Here is a 14,154-nt window from a genome sequence, read left to right as displayed (position 1 = left end):
TGATCTAACTGACGGGTAATACGCCTAACGAGTATTAACCTATAATACTATAACTTATTAATTTATATAATACATCTATCAAGTAAGAATCATCCGGGCAGGACAATTGGGAGGCATGATCATTTCGGCATATAACTTTTCTGAAATCCAACAACCAAGCCAAGGTGACCATTCTTGTAATGTCCCAAAAATTATGAGGTAAAATTTTTATTTTTAATTCAACCAAAACACCAATTTTTATTCAAACATTCAAAGTGTAACATAATACAACATTTATCATAGTACAATCCCAAAATCATCATATTGTGGAAACATAGGTGGATGCGCTGCGATCAAGTCGGTCCCTTCCCTTTCGAACCGAAAGTACCTGAAACCATAATAATAAATCATAAGTACAAAACTTAATGAGTTTCCCAAAATACCATATACGATATACCATACATACCATTGGGCCTAGCCCACATATTGGGCCCATCCCAGCTTACAAATGCAAGATTCACAAAGACATCTAGCACCCTACGTAACATACAATGGGCCTAGCCCTTCCTAATCCATATGTCTAGCCCAAAATACAAATGAGCCTAGCCCATCATACAATGGGCCTAGCCCAACATATCATGTAAGAATTTATGGGTTTTAAGCATTACATCAATCCTATAATGAACATGCAAACCCTAAAGCTTTGGATCTAGTTTGTCTAAATGTACATGCAATAATCATCCAAAAACCATAAACCCTATATCTAACATACTATAATCAAAATTAACATATAATTAGGGTTTAGATCTTACATTGATTGTTATGTAGCAATAACAATCGTAATCCATAAAGTCTTTGACTCTTGAAAGCTTAGTGCCCCAAGTGTTGCACCTCTAATGGAGTCACAAATACCACTAGCAATAAGGATGAACAAGAGAGAAAGGGAAGAGGCACAAAAAACGTCCAAGATCCTCTAAGAATGCTTAACTGCATTTTTGGGAGCCTTTACGACCCTTATATAGTTGAGGCTTTTAGGGTTATCAACTTGGAAACCCTAATCCAGTTTCTTAGTCCTTAAGCAGCCCAGGGATCCTTCCAGAAGGCCACTTGGACAATTTCTATATGGACTCCCATGTAGAATTCGTCCATTGCTTCTTTATGGATCCTAAGCCCAACTTTGTAACTATCATATAATTACAATATCGGTCCCATTTATTTAATTAATCTTTTTTAGCACAAAATTAATTATAAATTAATTATTGATCAATATTAATTAAACAATATGATTTCTCTTTTAATATATTATTCACATAATATATTAAATAAAGCATAATTAATCCTCTTTCTCCTTAATTCATCCTATCAATTATGGTGAAGGCAACCCAAAAGGACCATGTTCAAAATCGGGTCAAGTACATACCAAAATAGTTATGGGTTTAAACATCTAATCCAACAAGAATCACAAATACAACTACCATAACATATCCTAGTGGACCGGCATTAGTGCCTTCGACCCACGGGTACAGTGAGGAGACTCACCTCAAACCAATATAACCGAACACACGAGCTGCTGCTACGGGAATCCTCACACTAAATATGACTAAATTATCCTTGATCAATAATTAAGATAACCTCCCAAAATACAAGGCCCAAACAATATTTTATATTCCTAAAGGGTAAAAGACCATTTTTACCATTCGCATAACTGGTCCAACATCTTATAGTCCACATTCTAAAAGGCTCAAGGCCCAAAAAGCCCAAAATGAACATCTTAGGGAGTACGCCCTGCGTACCAGAAATGTACGCCCTGCATACTCACCCTCGAAGCACAAAGTATAAGTTATCGATGTATGAACCACGCATTATGCTGAGCGTAGTCCTACGTATGCCTAACGTACTCATGAGAGACCTAAAATCCATAATAAGCTCCTGTTGGGTTAAGTCTAGAACGTCCAAACATTGATCTGACCCTTAAGGGGTGTCTTAATTCATAAAGTTTCTGACTGATTTTGCATGGCTAAATGGACTCCAAACCATAATATAAGCTTCCTAATCTTCATAAAAGGTCACTATTACTTGCATGAAAGAGTAAAACCCCATAAGATTGTTAGATTAGGTGTCTAAGCCCATAACTATAATTGGTATGTACTTGATTTGATAATAACATGGTCCTTTTGAGTTGCCTTCACTTATGCAATTTGACATGATGACTAGTGGAGAGATAGTAGAATTTTTTTTTTGAAATAATAAATTAACACTCAAAATGATTTTATTAATCTATTACAAGATTAATATATTTATTGGAAATCATATTATTAATTAGTGATTAATCATAAATTAGTATGTGATTGATTTTGGGATTAAAGGAACTGGTTAATAATGGAGGAGTTGTTTTGCAAATTATTGATCGTTGTGAAACTGGGCTTAGGACTCCATGAAATAGAGTGGACAAAATTTATAGGGTGGCCCTATAAGATTTCGTCAAAAGGCTTCCTTTAGGAGGTAAATGGGTTGCTTAAGGTTTTGCATGGGAACTAGGATTTCCTTATTCAAGTATAGCTTTAAGATTAACCAACCTAGCCCTAGATAAAGCCTTCCTAAACCCTTAGAATTTCAGCCTAAGGATATGTTTCCTAACCCTAGCATATTTTCTAAGACTCTCCTATCTTCATCTTGCATTGGGTGTTTGTGAACCATTAGAGGTACAACATTTGGGGCACTAAGCTTTCAAGAGCTAAGGATCTTCAAGCTTATCTTGTTATTACTGCATAACAAGTAAGGTAATCTTCTAACCCTAATTTATACATTAATTTCGATTTGTATGCTAGTTTCTAGGGTTATTGCTTTGGTGTTAAATTTGCATTGATTTCAGGGTTGGGTGCAGTACTGATGTAGAGGGGTCACATGATAGCTTATGCCACGAGACAGTTGAAGCCTCATGAGGCAAATTACCCTACTCATGACTTGGAACTGGGGGTAGTGGTGTTTTCCCTCAAGATTTGGAGACATTACTTGTATGGAGTGCGGTTCACCATCTATACCGATCACAAAAGTTTAAAGTATTTGATGGATCAGCAGAACCTCAACATGCGAAGGAGGAGGTGGTTAGATGTGTTGAAGGATTACGATTCGGAGCTCGTATGCAAGAGATATGAATTTTTACAGTTTGGGACACGAATTCCCACACTGTCAGAGGACTCACGACGTGAGCCAGTTATGGATAAGCTCCAGGGTCGGGCGGTCAGAAGTAGAGTCAGCAGATGGATAAGAACCAAGTTCACAATGCGAACATCTTCATGTTCACGATGTGAACTCCAAAAGTTCTCCTTATAAATAGAAGTTGAGGGTTCTGAGTTTGGCTGCTCATTTCTATCCCCTCTCCTACTTTTACTCAGTGTTAAGCATTCCGAGACTATCCCGACGCCCCGGTTACGTGTCAAAGCCTTAAAGGAAGCCCGAAGTCCCGAAGTTCCCGAGGAACTTACTTCTTTTAGGGATGAGCAGTTTGTCCCAAATCCCGATACCGTACCGGAACCGGTACCGAATTTAAAAATACAGGACAGTACTTGGTACTCCAAATACATGAAATTCGGGAATCGGTATCGCAGGTACCGGTACTAGTACTAAGTACCAGTACCATTTCGGTACTGGTGATGTTAATTCAGTTCGGTACTCAGGATTAGCTTTTGATCAAATTCGGTATTCGGGAAATCGGGAACGAGACGGGGCAGTACCGGTTCCGTCCCATGTTCATCCCTAGCTTCTTTCCAGTCGAAGTACTGCCCGAGTTTAGTCTTGCCTTCTTCAACTCACCAATTCTATCAGGTGAGTTCATACCCCCATTTCTACGCTTTTAAATACTTTTTAAATGCTTTTAACACCTTACAGGGGAGAATACAAGTAAACACGCGGTTAATCTTGCGTGAAAATGTCTATCTTTCGTTATACATTTCATATTGTTTTTAATAACTATTATATGGATATGTTAACATGCAAAACATATTACCCTACTTTACCCACTCGGGATGAAACATGATTATAAATACTATAATCTTATTTATACGTTTGCATCATATCAAGGGTAACCATTTTTAGTATACCATTCTTATACATACAAGAACATACACCTCTTAATTATGCCTTTGTTAATATTGTGGAAAAGGGAAATCATTTCATACAAAATCATCATTTTCAAGAATACAAACTTAGTTGAGAATCTGTGAGTCATTCATCTTCACTATACCTATTAAGGTACCGCTAGAAGTCCTGTTTTATAACCAAAATCTCTCGTCCGGAGAACGTGACAAGTGTGTATAGATCTATACGGGACTAATGATCCATCGCCCTGATTGTTAACTACAGTCCTCGGGGTGACAAGTGTCATCTCATTTCGACGCCTGAAGAACATCGCTACAGGCAAATTATGATAGTATTGTTATGAAAACTCACGAGACAGACAATTATTATGGTATTATGTTTTCACGGGGAAAGTGACTATTACAGTCACTTTTCATTTACAAATACGATCTTCTTATAGTGTTGTTTTATAATAAGACTATACATCATTCTTTTGAGCATGTCATAGTTGCTTACAACTTACGGTCTTGGTCACTTAAGACTGTTTTTCACTTTTAGGAAAATATGGGATTTTCTTGGTTAATACATTCATTTCATGCAAACAACGATTCATTTGGTCTTTTTCATTTAAGACTACATTTCATTTGTTAAGAAAATAAGGGATTTTCTAAATAACATACACGAACTTTCGAATGGCATACATTTACTCAAATCACTAGTTATGAACTCACCAACTTAATTGTTGACACTTTTTCTTGAAATAACTTGTATTCTCAGGAAGCCGCTAAACCAGGTAGCATCTACTTTTAAAGACTAACGCGCTGGCATTAGTAACATATTGTTGATCACCATATTGTATTTGATATTCAAACATGTAATACATTCAATCATGTAAACTTTTCAAATATATATTATGGTGGTGTGTACTTTCTTTATTATTCAATTGTTGTGATACTGAATATGACGTCCTCCGCCCCCGAACGTTTCCGCCGTTCGGTTTTGGGGGTGTGACAACTTTACCCTTCTAGACATCAATTTTGAAAGGGATCGCAGGTTTGGAGTCTTTGGATTCAAAGGAAAACGACTTAATACATTAAGAAGTTGGTTTTCTGGCCAACTCAACGAGTTCATGAGTGAACTCGACGAGTTGGTGGGACTTTTCACGATCTGGCCAGTTAACAAGGGAACTTGACGAGTTGATAGCCAAACTCAATGAGTTGATTCAACTCGAAATGTCAATCTTGACTTTGACTTTGACTAATGTTGACTCTTACGGTTTGAAGTATTGAGTTGAATCTTAAGGAGTTGTTTATGTTTAGGGATTGAGTAGAGCAGATACTCGGAGCCAGGGCCTATTCAACTACTATTAGCATTTGAGGTGAGTTTCCTCACCATAGCAATGGGTCCCATTTAGTTAGTTGTGGTAATTATTGAGAATGTGTCATCGACATGTTTAGTATGCAATAATCATCCAAAAACCATAAACCCTATATCTAACATACTATAATCAAAATTAACATATAATTAGGGTTTAGATCTTACATTGATTGTTATGTAGCAATAACAATCGTAATCCATAAAGTCTTTGACTCTTGAAAGCTTAGTGCCCCAAGTGTTGCACCTCTAATGGAGTCACAAATACCACTAGCAATAAGGATGAACAAGAGAGAAAGGGAAGAGGCACAAAAAACGTCCAAGATCCTCTAAGAATGCTTAACTGCATTTTTGGGAGCCTTTACGACCCTTATATAGTTGAGGCTTTTAGGGTTATCAACTTGGAAACCCTAATCCAGTTTCTTAGTCCTTAAGCAGCCCAGGGATCCTTCCAGAAGGCCACTTGGACAATTTCTATATGGACTCCCATGTAGAATTCGTCCATTGCTTCTTTATGGATCCTAAGCCCAACTTTGTAACTATCATATAATTACAATATCGGTCCCATTTATTTAATTAATCTTTTTTAGCACAAAATTAATTATAAATTAATTATTGATCAATATTAATTAAACAATATGATTTCTCTTTTAATATATTATTCACATAATATATTAAATAAAGCATAATTAATCCTCTTTCTCCTTAATTCATCCTATCAATTATGGTGAAGGCAACCCAAAAGGACCATGTTCAAAATCGGGTCAAGTACATACCAAAATAGTTATGGGTTTAAACATCTAATCCAACAAGAATCACAAATACAACTACCATAACATATCCTAGTGGACCGGCATTAGTGCCTTCGACCCACGGGTACAGTGAGGAGACTCACCTCAAACCAATATAACCGAACACACGAGCTGCTGCTACGGGAATCCTCACACTAAATATGACTAAATTATCCTTGATCAATAATTAAGATAACCTCCCAAAATACAAGGCCCAAACAATATTTTATATTCCTAAAGGGTAAAAGACCATTTTTACCATTCGCATAACTGGTCCAACATCTTATAGTCCACATTCTAAAAGGCTCAAGGCCCAAAAAGCCCAAAATGAACATCTTAGGGAGTACGCCCTGCGTACCAGAAATGTACGCCCTGCATACTCACCCTCGAAGCACAAAGTATAAGTTATCGATGTATGAACCACGCATTATGCTGAGCGTAGTCCTACGTATGCCTAACGTACTCATGAGAGACCTAAAATCCATAATAAGCTCCTGTTGGGTTAAGTCTAGAACGTCCAAACATTGATCTGACCCTTAAGGGGTGTCTTAATTCATAAAGTTTCTGACTGATTTTGCATGGCTAAATGGACTCCAAACCATAATATAAGCTTCCTAATCTTCATAAAAGGTCACTATTACTTGCATGAAAGAGTAAAACCCCATAAGATTGTTAGATTAGGTGTCTAAGCCCATAACTATAATTGGTATGTACTTGATTTGATAATAACATGGTCCTTTTGAGTTGCCTTCACTTATGCAATTTGACATGATGACTAGTGGAGAGATAGTAGAATTTTTTTTTTGAAATAATAAATTAACACTCAAAATGATTTTATTAATCTATTACAAGATTAATATATTTATTGGAAATCATATTATTAATTAGTGATTAATCATAAATTAGTATGTGATTGATTTTGGGATTAAAGGAACTGGTTAATAATGGAGGAGTTGTTTTGCAAATTATTGATCGTTGTGAAACTGGGCTTAGGACTCCATGAAATAGAGTGGACAAAATTTATAGGGTGGCCCTATAAGATTTCGTCAAAAGGCTTCCTTTAGGAGGTAAATGGGTTGCTTAAGGTTTTGCATGGGAACTAGGATTTCCTTATTCAAGTATAGCTTTAAGATTAACCAACCTAGCCCTAGATAAAGCCTTCCTAAACCCTTAGAATTTCAGCCTAAGGATATGTTTCCTAACCCTAGCATATTTTCTAAGACTCTCCTATCTTCATCTTGCATTGGGTGTTTGTGAACCATTAGAGGTACAACATTTGGGGCACTAAGCTTTCAAGAGCTAAGGATCTTCAAGCTTATCTTGTTATTACTGCATAACAAGTAAGGTAATCTTCTAACCCTAATTTATACATTAATTTCGATTTGTATGCTAGTTTCTAGGGTTATTGCTTTGGTGTTAAATTTGCATTGATTTCAGGGTTGGGTGCAGTACTGATGTAGAGGGGTCACATGATAGCTTATGCCACGAGACAGTTGAAGCCTCATGAGGCAAATTACCCTACTCATGACTTGGAACTGGGGGTAGTGGTGTTTTCCCTCAAGATTTGGAGACATTACTTGTATGGAGTGCGGTTCACCATCTATACCGATCACAAAAGTTTAAAGTATTTGATGGATCAGCAGAACCTCAACATGCGAAGGAGGAGGTGGTTAGATGTGTTGAAGGATTACGATTCGGAGCTCGTATGCAAGAGATATGAATTTTTACAGTTTGGGACACGAATTCCCACACTGTCAGAGGACTCACGACGTGAGCCAGTTATGGATAAGCTCCAGGGTCGGGCGGTCAGAAGTAGAGTCAGCAGATGGATAAGAACCAAGTTCACAATGCGAACATCTTCATGTTCACGATGTGAACTCCAAAAGTTCTCCTTATAAATAGAAGTTGAGGGTTCTGAGTTTGGCTGCTCATTTCTATCCCCTCTCCTACTTTTACTCAGTGTTAAGCATTCCGAGACTATCCCGACGCCCCGGTTACGTGTCAAAGCCTTAAAGGAAGCCCGAAGTCCCGAAGTTCCCGAGGAACTTACTTCTTTTAGGGATGAGCAGTTTGTCCCAAATCCCGATACCGTACCGGAACCGGTACCGAATTTAAAAATACAGGACAGTACTTGGTACTCCAAATACATGAAATTCGGGAATCGGTATCGCAGGTACCGGTACTAGTACTAAGTACCAGTACCATTTCGGTACTGGTGATGTTAATTCAGTTCGGTACTCAGGATTAGCTTTTGATCAAATTCGGTATTCGGGAAATCGGGAACGAGACGGGGCAGTACCGGTTCCGTCCCATGTTCATCCCTAGCTTCTTTCCAGTCGAAGTACTGCCCGAGTTTAGTCTTGCCTTCTTCAACTCACCAATTCTATCAGGTGAGTTCATACCCCCATTTCTACGCTTTTAAATACTTTTTAAATGCTTTTAACACCTTACAGGGGAGAATACAAGTAAACACGCGGTTAATCTTGCGTGAAAATGTCTATCTTTCGTTATACATTTCATATTGTTTTTAATAACTATTATATGGATATGTTAACATGCAAAACATATTACCCTACTTTACCCACTCGGGATGAAACATGATTATAAATACTATAATCTTATTTATACGTTTGCATCATATCAAGGGTAACCATTTTTAGTATACCATTCTTATACATACAAGAACATACACCTCTTAATTATGCCTTTGTTAATATTGTGGAAAAGGGAAATCATTTCATACAAAATCATCATTTTCAAGAATACAAACTTAGTTGAGAATCTGTGAGTCATTCATCTTCACTATACCTATTAAGGTACCGCTAGAAGTCCTGTTTTATAACCAAAATCTCTCGTCCGGAGAACGTGACAAGTGTGTATAGATCTATACGGGACTAATGATCCATCGCCCTGATTGTTAACTACAGTCCTCGGGGTGACAAGTGTCATCTCATTTCGACGCCTGAAGAACATCGCTACAGGCAAATTATGATAGTATTGTTATGAAAACTCACGAGACAGACAATTATTATGGTATTATGTTTTCACGGGGAAAGTGACTATTACAGTCACTTTTCATTTACAAATACGATCTTCTTATAGTGTTGTTTTATAATAAGACTATACATCATTCTTTTGAGCATGTCATAGTTGCTTACAACTTACGGTCTTGGTCACTTAAGACTGTTTTTCACTTTTAGGAAAATATGGGATTTTCTTGGTTAATACATTCATTTCATGCAAACAACGATTCATTTGGTCTTTTTCATTTAAGACTACATTTCATTTGTTAAGAAAATAAGGGATTTTCTAAATAACATACACGAACTTTCGAATGGCATACATTTACTCAAATCACTAGTTATGAACTCACCAACTTAATTGTTGACACTTTTTCTTGAAATAACTTGTATTCTCAGGAAGCCGCTAAACCAGGTAGCATCTACTTTTAAAGACTAACGCGCTGGCATTAGTAACATATTGTTGATCACCATATTGTATTTGATATTCAAACATGTAATACATTCAATCATGTAAACTTTTCAAATATATATTATGGTGGTGTGTACTTTCTTTATTATTCAATTGTTGTGATACTGAATATGACGTCCTCCGCCCCCGAACGTTTCCGCCGTTCGGTTTTGGGGGTGTGACAACTTTACCCTTCTAGACATCAATTTTGAAAGGGATCGCAGGTTTGGAGTCTTTGGATTCAAAGGAAAACGACTTAATACATTAAGAAGTTGGTTTTCTGGCCAACTCAACGAGTTCATGAGTGAACTCGACGAGTTGGTGGGACTTTTCACGATCTGGCCAGTTAACAAGGGAACTTGACGAGTTGATAGCCAAACTCAATGAGTTGATTCAACTCGAAATGTCAATCTTGACTTTGACTTTGACTAATGTTGACTCTTACGGTTTGAAGTATTGAGTTGAATCTTAAGGAGTTGTTTATGTTTAGGGATTGAGTAGAGCAGATACTCGGAGCCAGGGCCTATTCAACTACTATTAGCATTTGAGGTGAGTTTCCTCACCATAGCAATGGGTCCCATTTAGTTAGTTGTGGTAATTATTGAGAATGTGTCATCGACATGTTTAGTATGCAATAATCATCCAAAAACCATAAACCCTATATCTAACATACTATAATCAAAATTAACATATAATTAGGGTTTAGATCTTACATTGATTGTTATGTAGCAATAACAATCGTAATCCATAAAGTCTTTGACTCTTGAAAGCTTAGTGCCCCAAGTGTTGCACCTCTAATGGAGTCACAAATACCACTAGCAATAAGGATGAACAAGAGAGAAAGGGAAGAGGCACAAAAAACGTCCAAGATCCTCTAAGAATGCTTAACTGCATTTTTGGGAGCCTTTACGACCCTTATATAGTTGAGGCTTTTAGGGTTATCAACTTGGAAACCCTAATCCAGTTTCTTAGTCCTTAAGCAGCCCAGGGATCCTTCCAGAAGGCCACTTGGACAATTTCTATATGGACTCCCATGTAGAATTCGTCCATTGCTTCTTTATGGATCCTAAGCCCAACTTTGTAACTATCATATAATTACAATATCGGTCCCATTTATTTAATTAATCTTTTTTAGCACAAAATTAATTATAAATTAATTATTGATCAATATTAATTAAACAATATGATTTCTCTTTTAATATATTATTCACATAATATATTAAATAAAGCATAATTAATCCTCTTTCTCCTTAATTCATCCTATCAATTATGGTGAAGGCAACCCAAAAGGACCATGTTCAAAATCGGGTCAAGTACATACCAAAATAGTTATGGGTTTAAACATCTAATCCAACAAGAATCACAAATACAACTACCATAACATATCCTAGTGGACCGGCATTAGTGCCTTCGACCCACGGGTACAGTGAGGAGACTCACCTCAAACCAATATAACCGAACACACGAGCTGCTGCTACGGGAATCCTCACACTAAATATGACTAAATTATCCTTGATCAATAATTAAGATAACCTCCCAAAATACAAGGCCCAAACAATATTTTATATTCCTAAAGGGTAAAAGACCATTTTTACCATTCGCATAACTGGTCCAACATCTTATAGTCCACATTCTAAAAGGCTCAAGGCCCAAAAAGCCCAAAATGAACATCTTAGGGAGTACGCCCTGCGTACCAGAAATGTACGCCCTGCATACTCACCCTCGAAGCACAAAGTATAAGTTATCGATGTATGAACCACGCATTATGCTGAGCGTAGTCCTACGTATGCCTAACGTACTCATGAGAGACCTAAAATCCATAATAAGCTCCTGTTGGGTTAAGTCTAGAACGTCCAAACATTGATCTGACCCTTAAGGGGTGTCTTAATTCATAAAGTTTCTGACTGATTTTGCATGGCTAAATGGACTCCAAACCATAATATAAGCTTCCTAATCTTCATAAAAGGTCACTATTACTTGCATGAAAGAGTAAAACCCCATAAGATTGTTAGATTAGGTGTCTAAGCCCATAACTATAATTGGTATGTACTTGATTTGATAATAACATGGTCCTTTTGAGTTGCCTTCACTTATGCAATTTGACATGATGACTAGTGGAGAGATAGTAGAATTTTTTTTTTGAAATAATAAATTAACACTCAAAATGATTTTATTAATCTATTACAAGATTAATATATTTATTGGAAATCATATTATTAATTAGTGATTAATCATAAATTAGTATGTGATTGATTTTGGGATTAAAGGAACTGGTTAATAATGGAGGAGTTGTTTTGCAAATTATTGATCGTTGTGAAACTGGGCTTAGGACTCCATGAAATAGAGTGGACAAAATTTATAGGGTGGCCCTATAAGATTTCGTCAAAAGGCTTCCTTTAGGAGGTAAATGGGTTGCTTAAGGTTTTGCATGGGAACTAGGATTTCCTTATTCAAGTATAGCTTTAAGATTAACCAACCTAGCCCTAGATAAAGCCTTCCTAAACCCTTAGAATTTCAGCCTAAGGATATGTTTCCTAACCCTAGCATATTTTCTAAGACTCTCCTATCTTCATCTTGCATTGGGTGTTTGTGAACCATTAGAGGTACAACATTTGGGGCACTAAGCTTTCAAGAGCTAAGGATCTTCAAGCTTATCTTGTTATTACTGCATAACAAGTAAGGTAATCTTCTAACCCTAATTTATACATTAATTTCGATTTGTATGCTAGTTTCTAGGGTTATTGCTTTGGTGTTAAATTTGCATTGATTTCAGGGTTGGGTGCAGTACTGATGTAGAGGGGTCACATGATAGCTTATGCCACGAGACAGTTGAAGCCTCATGAGGCAAATTACCCTACTCATGACTTGGAACTGGGGGTAGTGGTGTTTTCCCTCAAGATTTGGAGACATTACTTGTATGGAGTGCGGTTCACCATCTATACCGATCACAAAAGTTTAAAGTATTTGATGGATCAGCAGAACCTCAACATGCGAAGGAGGAGGTGGTTAGATGTGTTGAAGGATTACGATTCGGAGCTCGTATGCAAGAGATATGAATTTTTACAGTTTGGGACACGAATTCCCACACTGTCAGAGGACTCACGACGTGAGCCAGTTATGGATAAGCTCCAGGGTCGGGCGGTCAGAAGTAGAGTCAGCAGATGGATAAGAACCAAGTTCACAATGCGAACATCTTCATGTTCACGATGTGAACTCCAAAAGTTCTCCTTATAAATAGAAGTTGAGGGTTCTGAGTTTGGCTGCTCATTTCTATCCCCTCTCCTACTTTTACTCAGTGTTAAGCATTCCGAGACTATCCCGACGCCCCGGTTACGTGTCAAAGCCTTAAAGGAAGCCCGAAGTCCCGAAGTTCCCGAGGAACTTACTTCTTTTAGGGATGAGCAGTTTGTCCCAAATCCCGATACCGTACCGGAACCGGTACCGAATTTAAAAATACAGGACAGTACTTGGTACTCCAAATACATGAAATTCGGGAATCGGTATCGCAGGTACCGGTACTAGTACTAAGTACCAGTACCATTTCGGTACTGGTGATGTTAATTCAGTTCGGTACTCAGGATTAGCTTTTGATCAAATTCGGTATTCGGGAAATCGGGAACGAGACGGGGCAGTACCGGTTCCGTCCCATGTTCATCCCTAGCTTCTTTCCAGTCGAAGTACTGCCCGAGTTTAGTCTTGCCTTCTTCAACTCACCAATTCTATCAGGTGAGTTCATACCCCCATTTCTACGCTTTTAAATACTTTTTAAATGCTTTTAACACCTTACAGGGGAGAATACAAGTAAACACGCGGTTAATCTTGCGTGAAAATGTCTATCTTTCGTTATACATTTCATATTGTTTTTAATAACTATTATATGGATATGTTAACATGCAAAACATATTACCCTACTTTACCCACTCGGGATGAAACATGATTATAAATACTATAATCTTATTTATACGTTTGCATCATATCAAGGGTAACCATTTTTAGTATACCATTCTTATACATACAAGAACATACACCTCTTAATTATGCCTTTGTTAATATTGTGGAAAAGGGAAATCATTTCATACAAAATCATCATTTTCAAGAATACAAACTTAGTTGAGAATCTGTGAGTCATTCATCTTCACTATACCTATTAAGGTACCGCTAGAAGTCCTGTTTTATAACCAAAATCTCTCGTCCGGAGAACGTGACAAGTGTGTATAGATCTATACGGGACTAATGATCCATCGCCCTGATTGTTAACTACAGTCCTCGGGGTGACAAGTGTCATCTCATTTCGACGCCTGAAGAACATCGCTACAGGCAAATTATGATAGTATTGTTATGAAAACTCACGAGACAGACAATTATTATGGTATTATGTTTTCACGGGGAAAGTGACTATTACAGTCACTTTTCATTTACAAATACGATCTTCTTATAGTGTTGTTTTATAATAAGACTATAC

Source organism: Lactuca saligna, chromosome 3 (assembly GCF_052625555.1).
Source record: "Lactuca saligna cultivar CGN05327 chromosome 3, ASM5262555v1, whole genome shotgun sequence".
Lineage (NCBI taxonomy): Eukaryota > Viridiplantae > Streptophyta > Magnoliopsida > Asterales > Asteraceae > Lactuca > Lactuca saligna.
The sequence above is the reverse complement of the archived record's forward strand: the minus strand, read 5'-3'. Positions refer to the sequence as shown.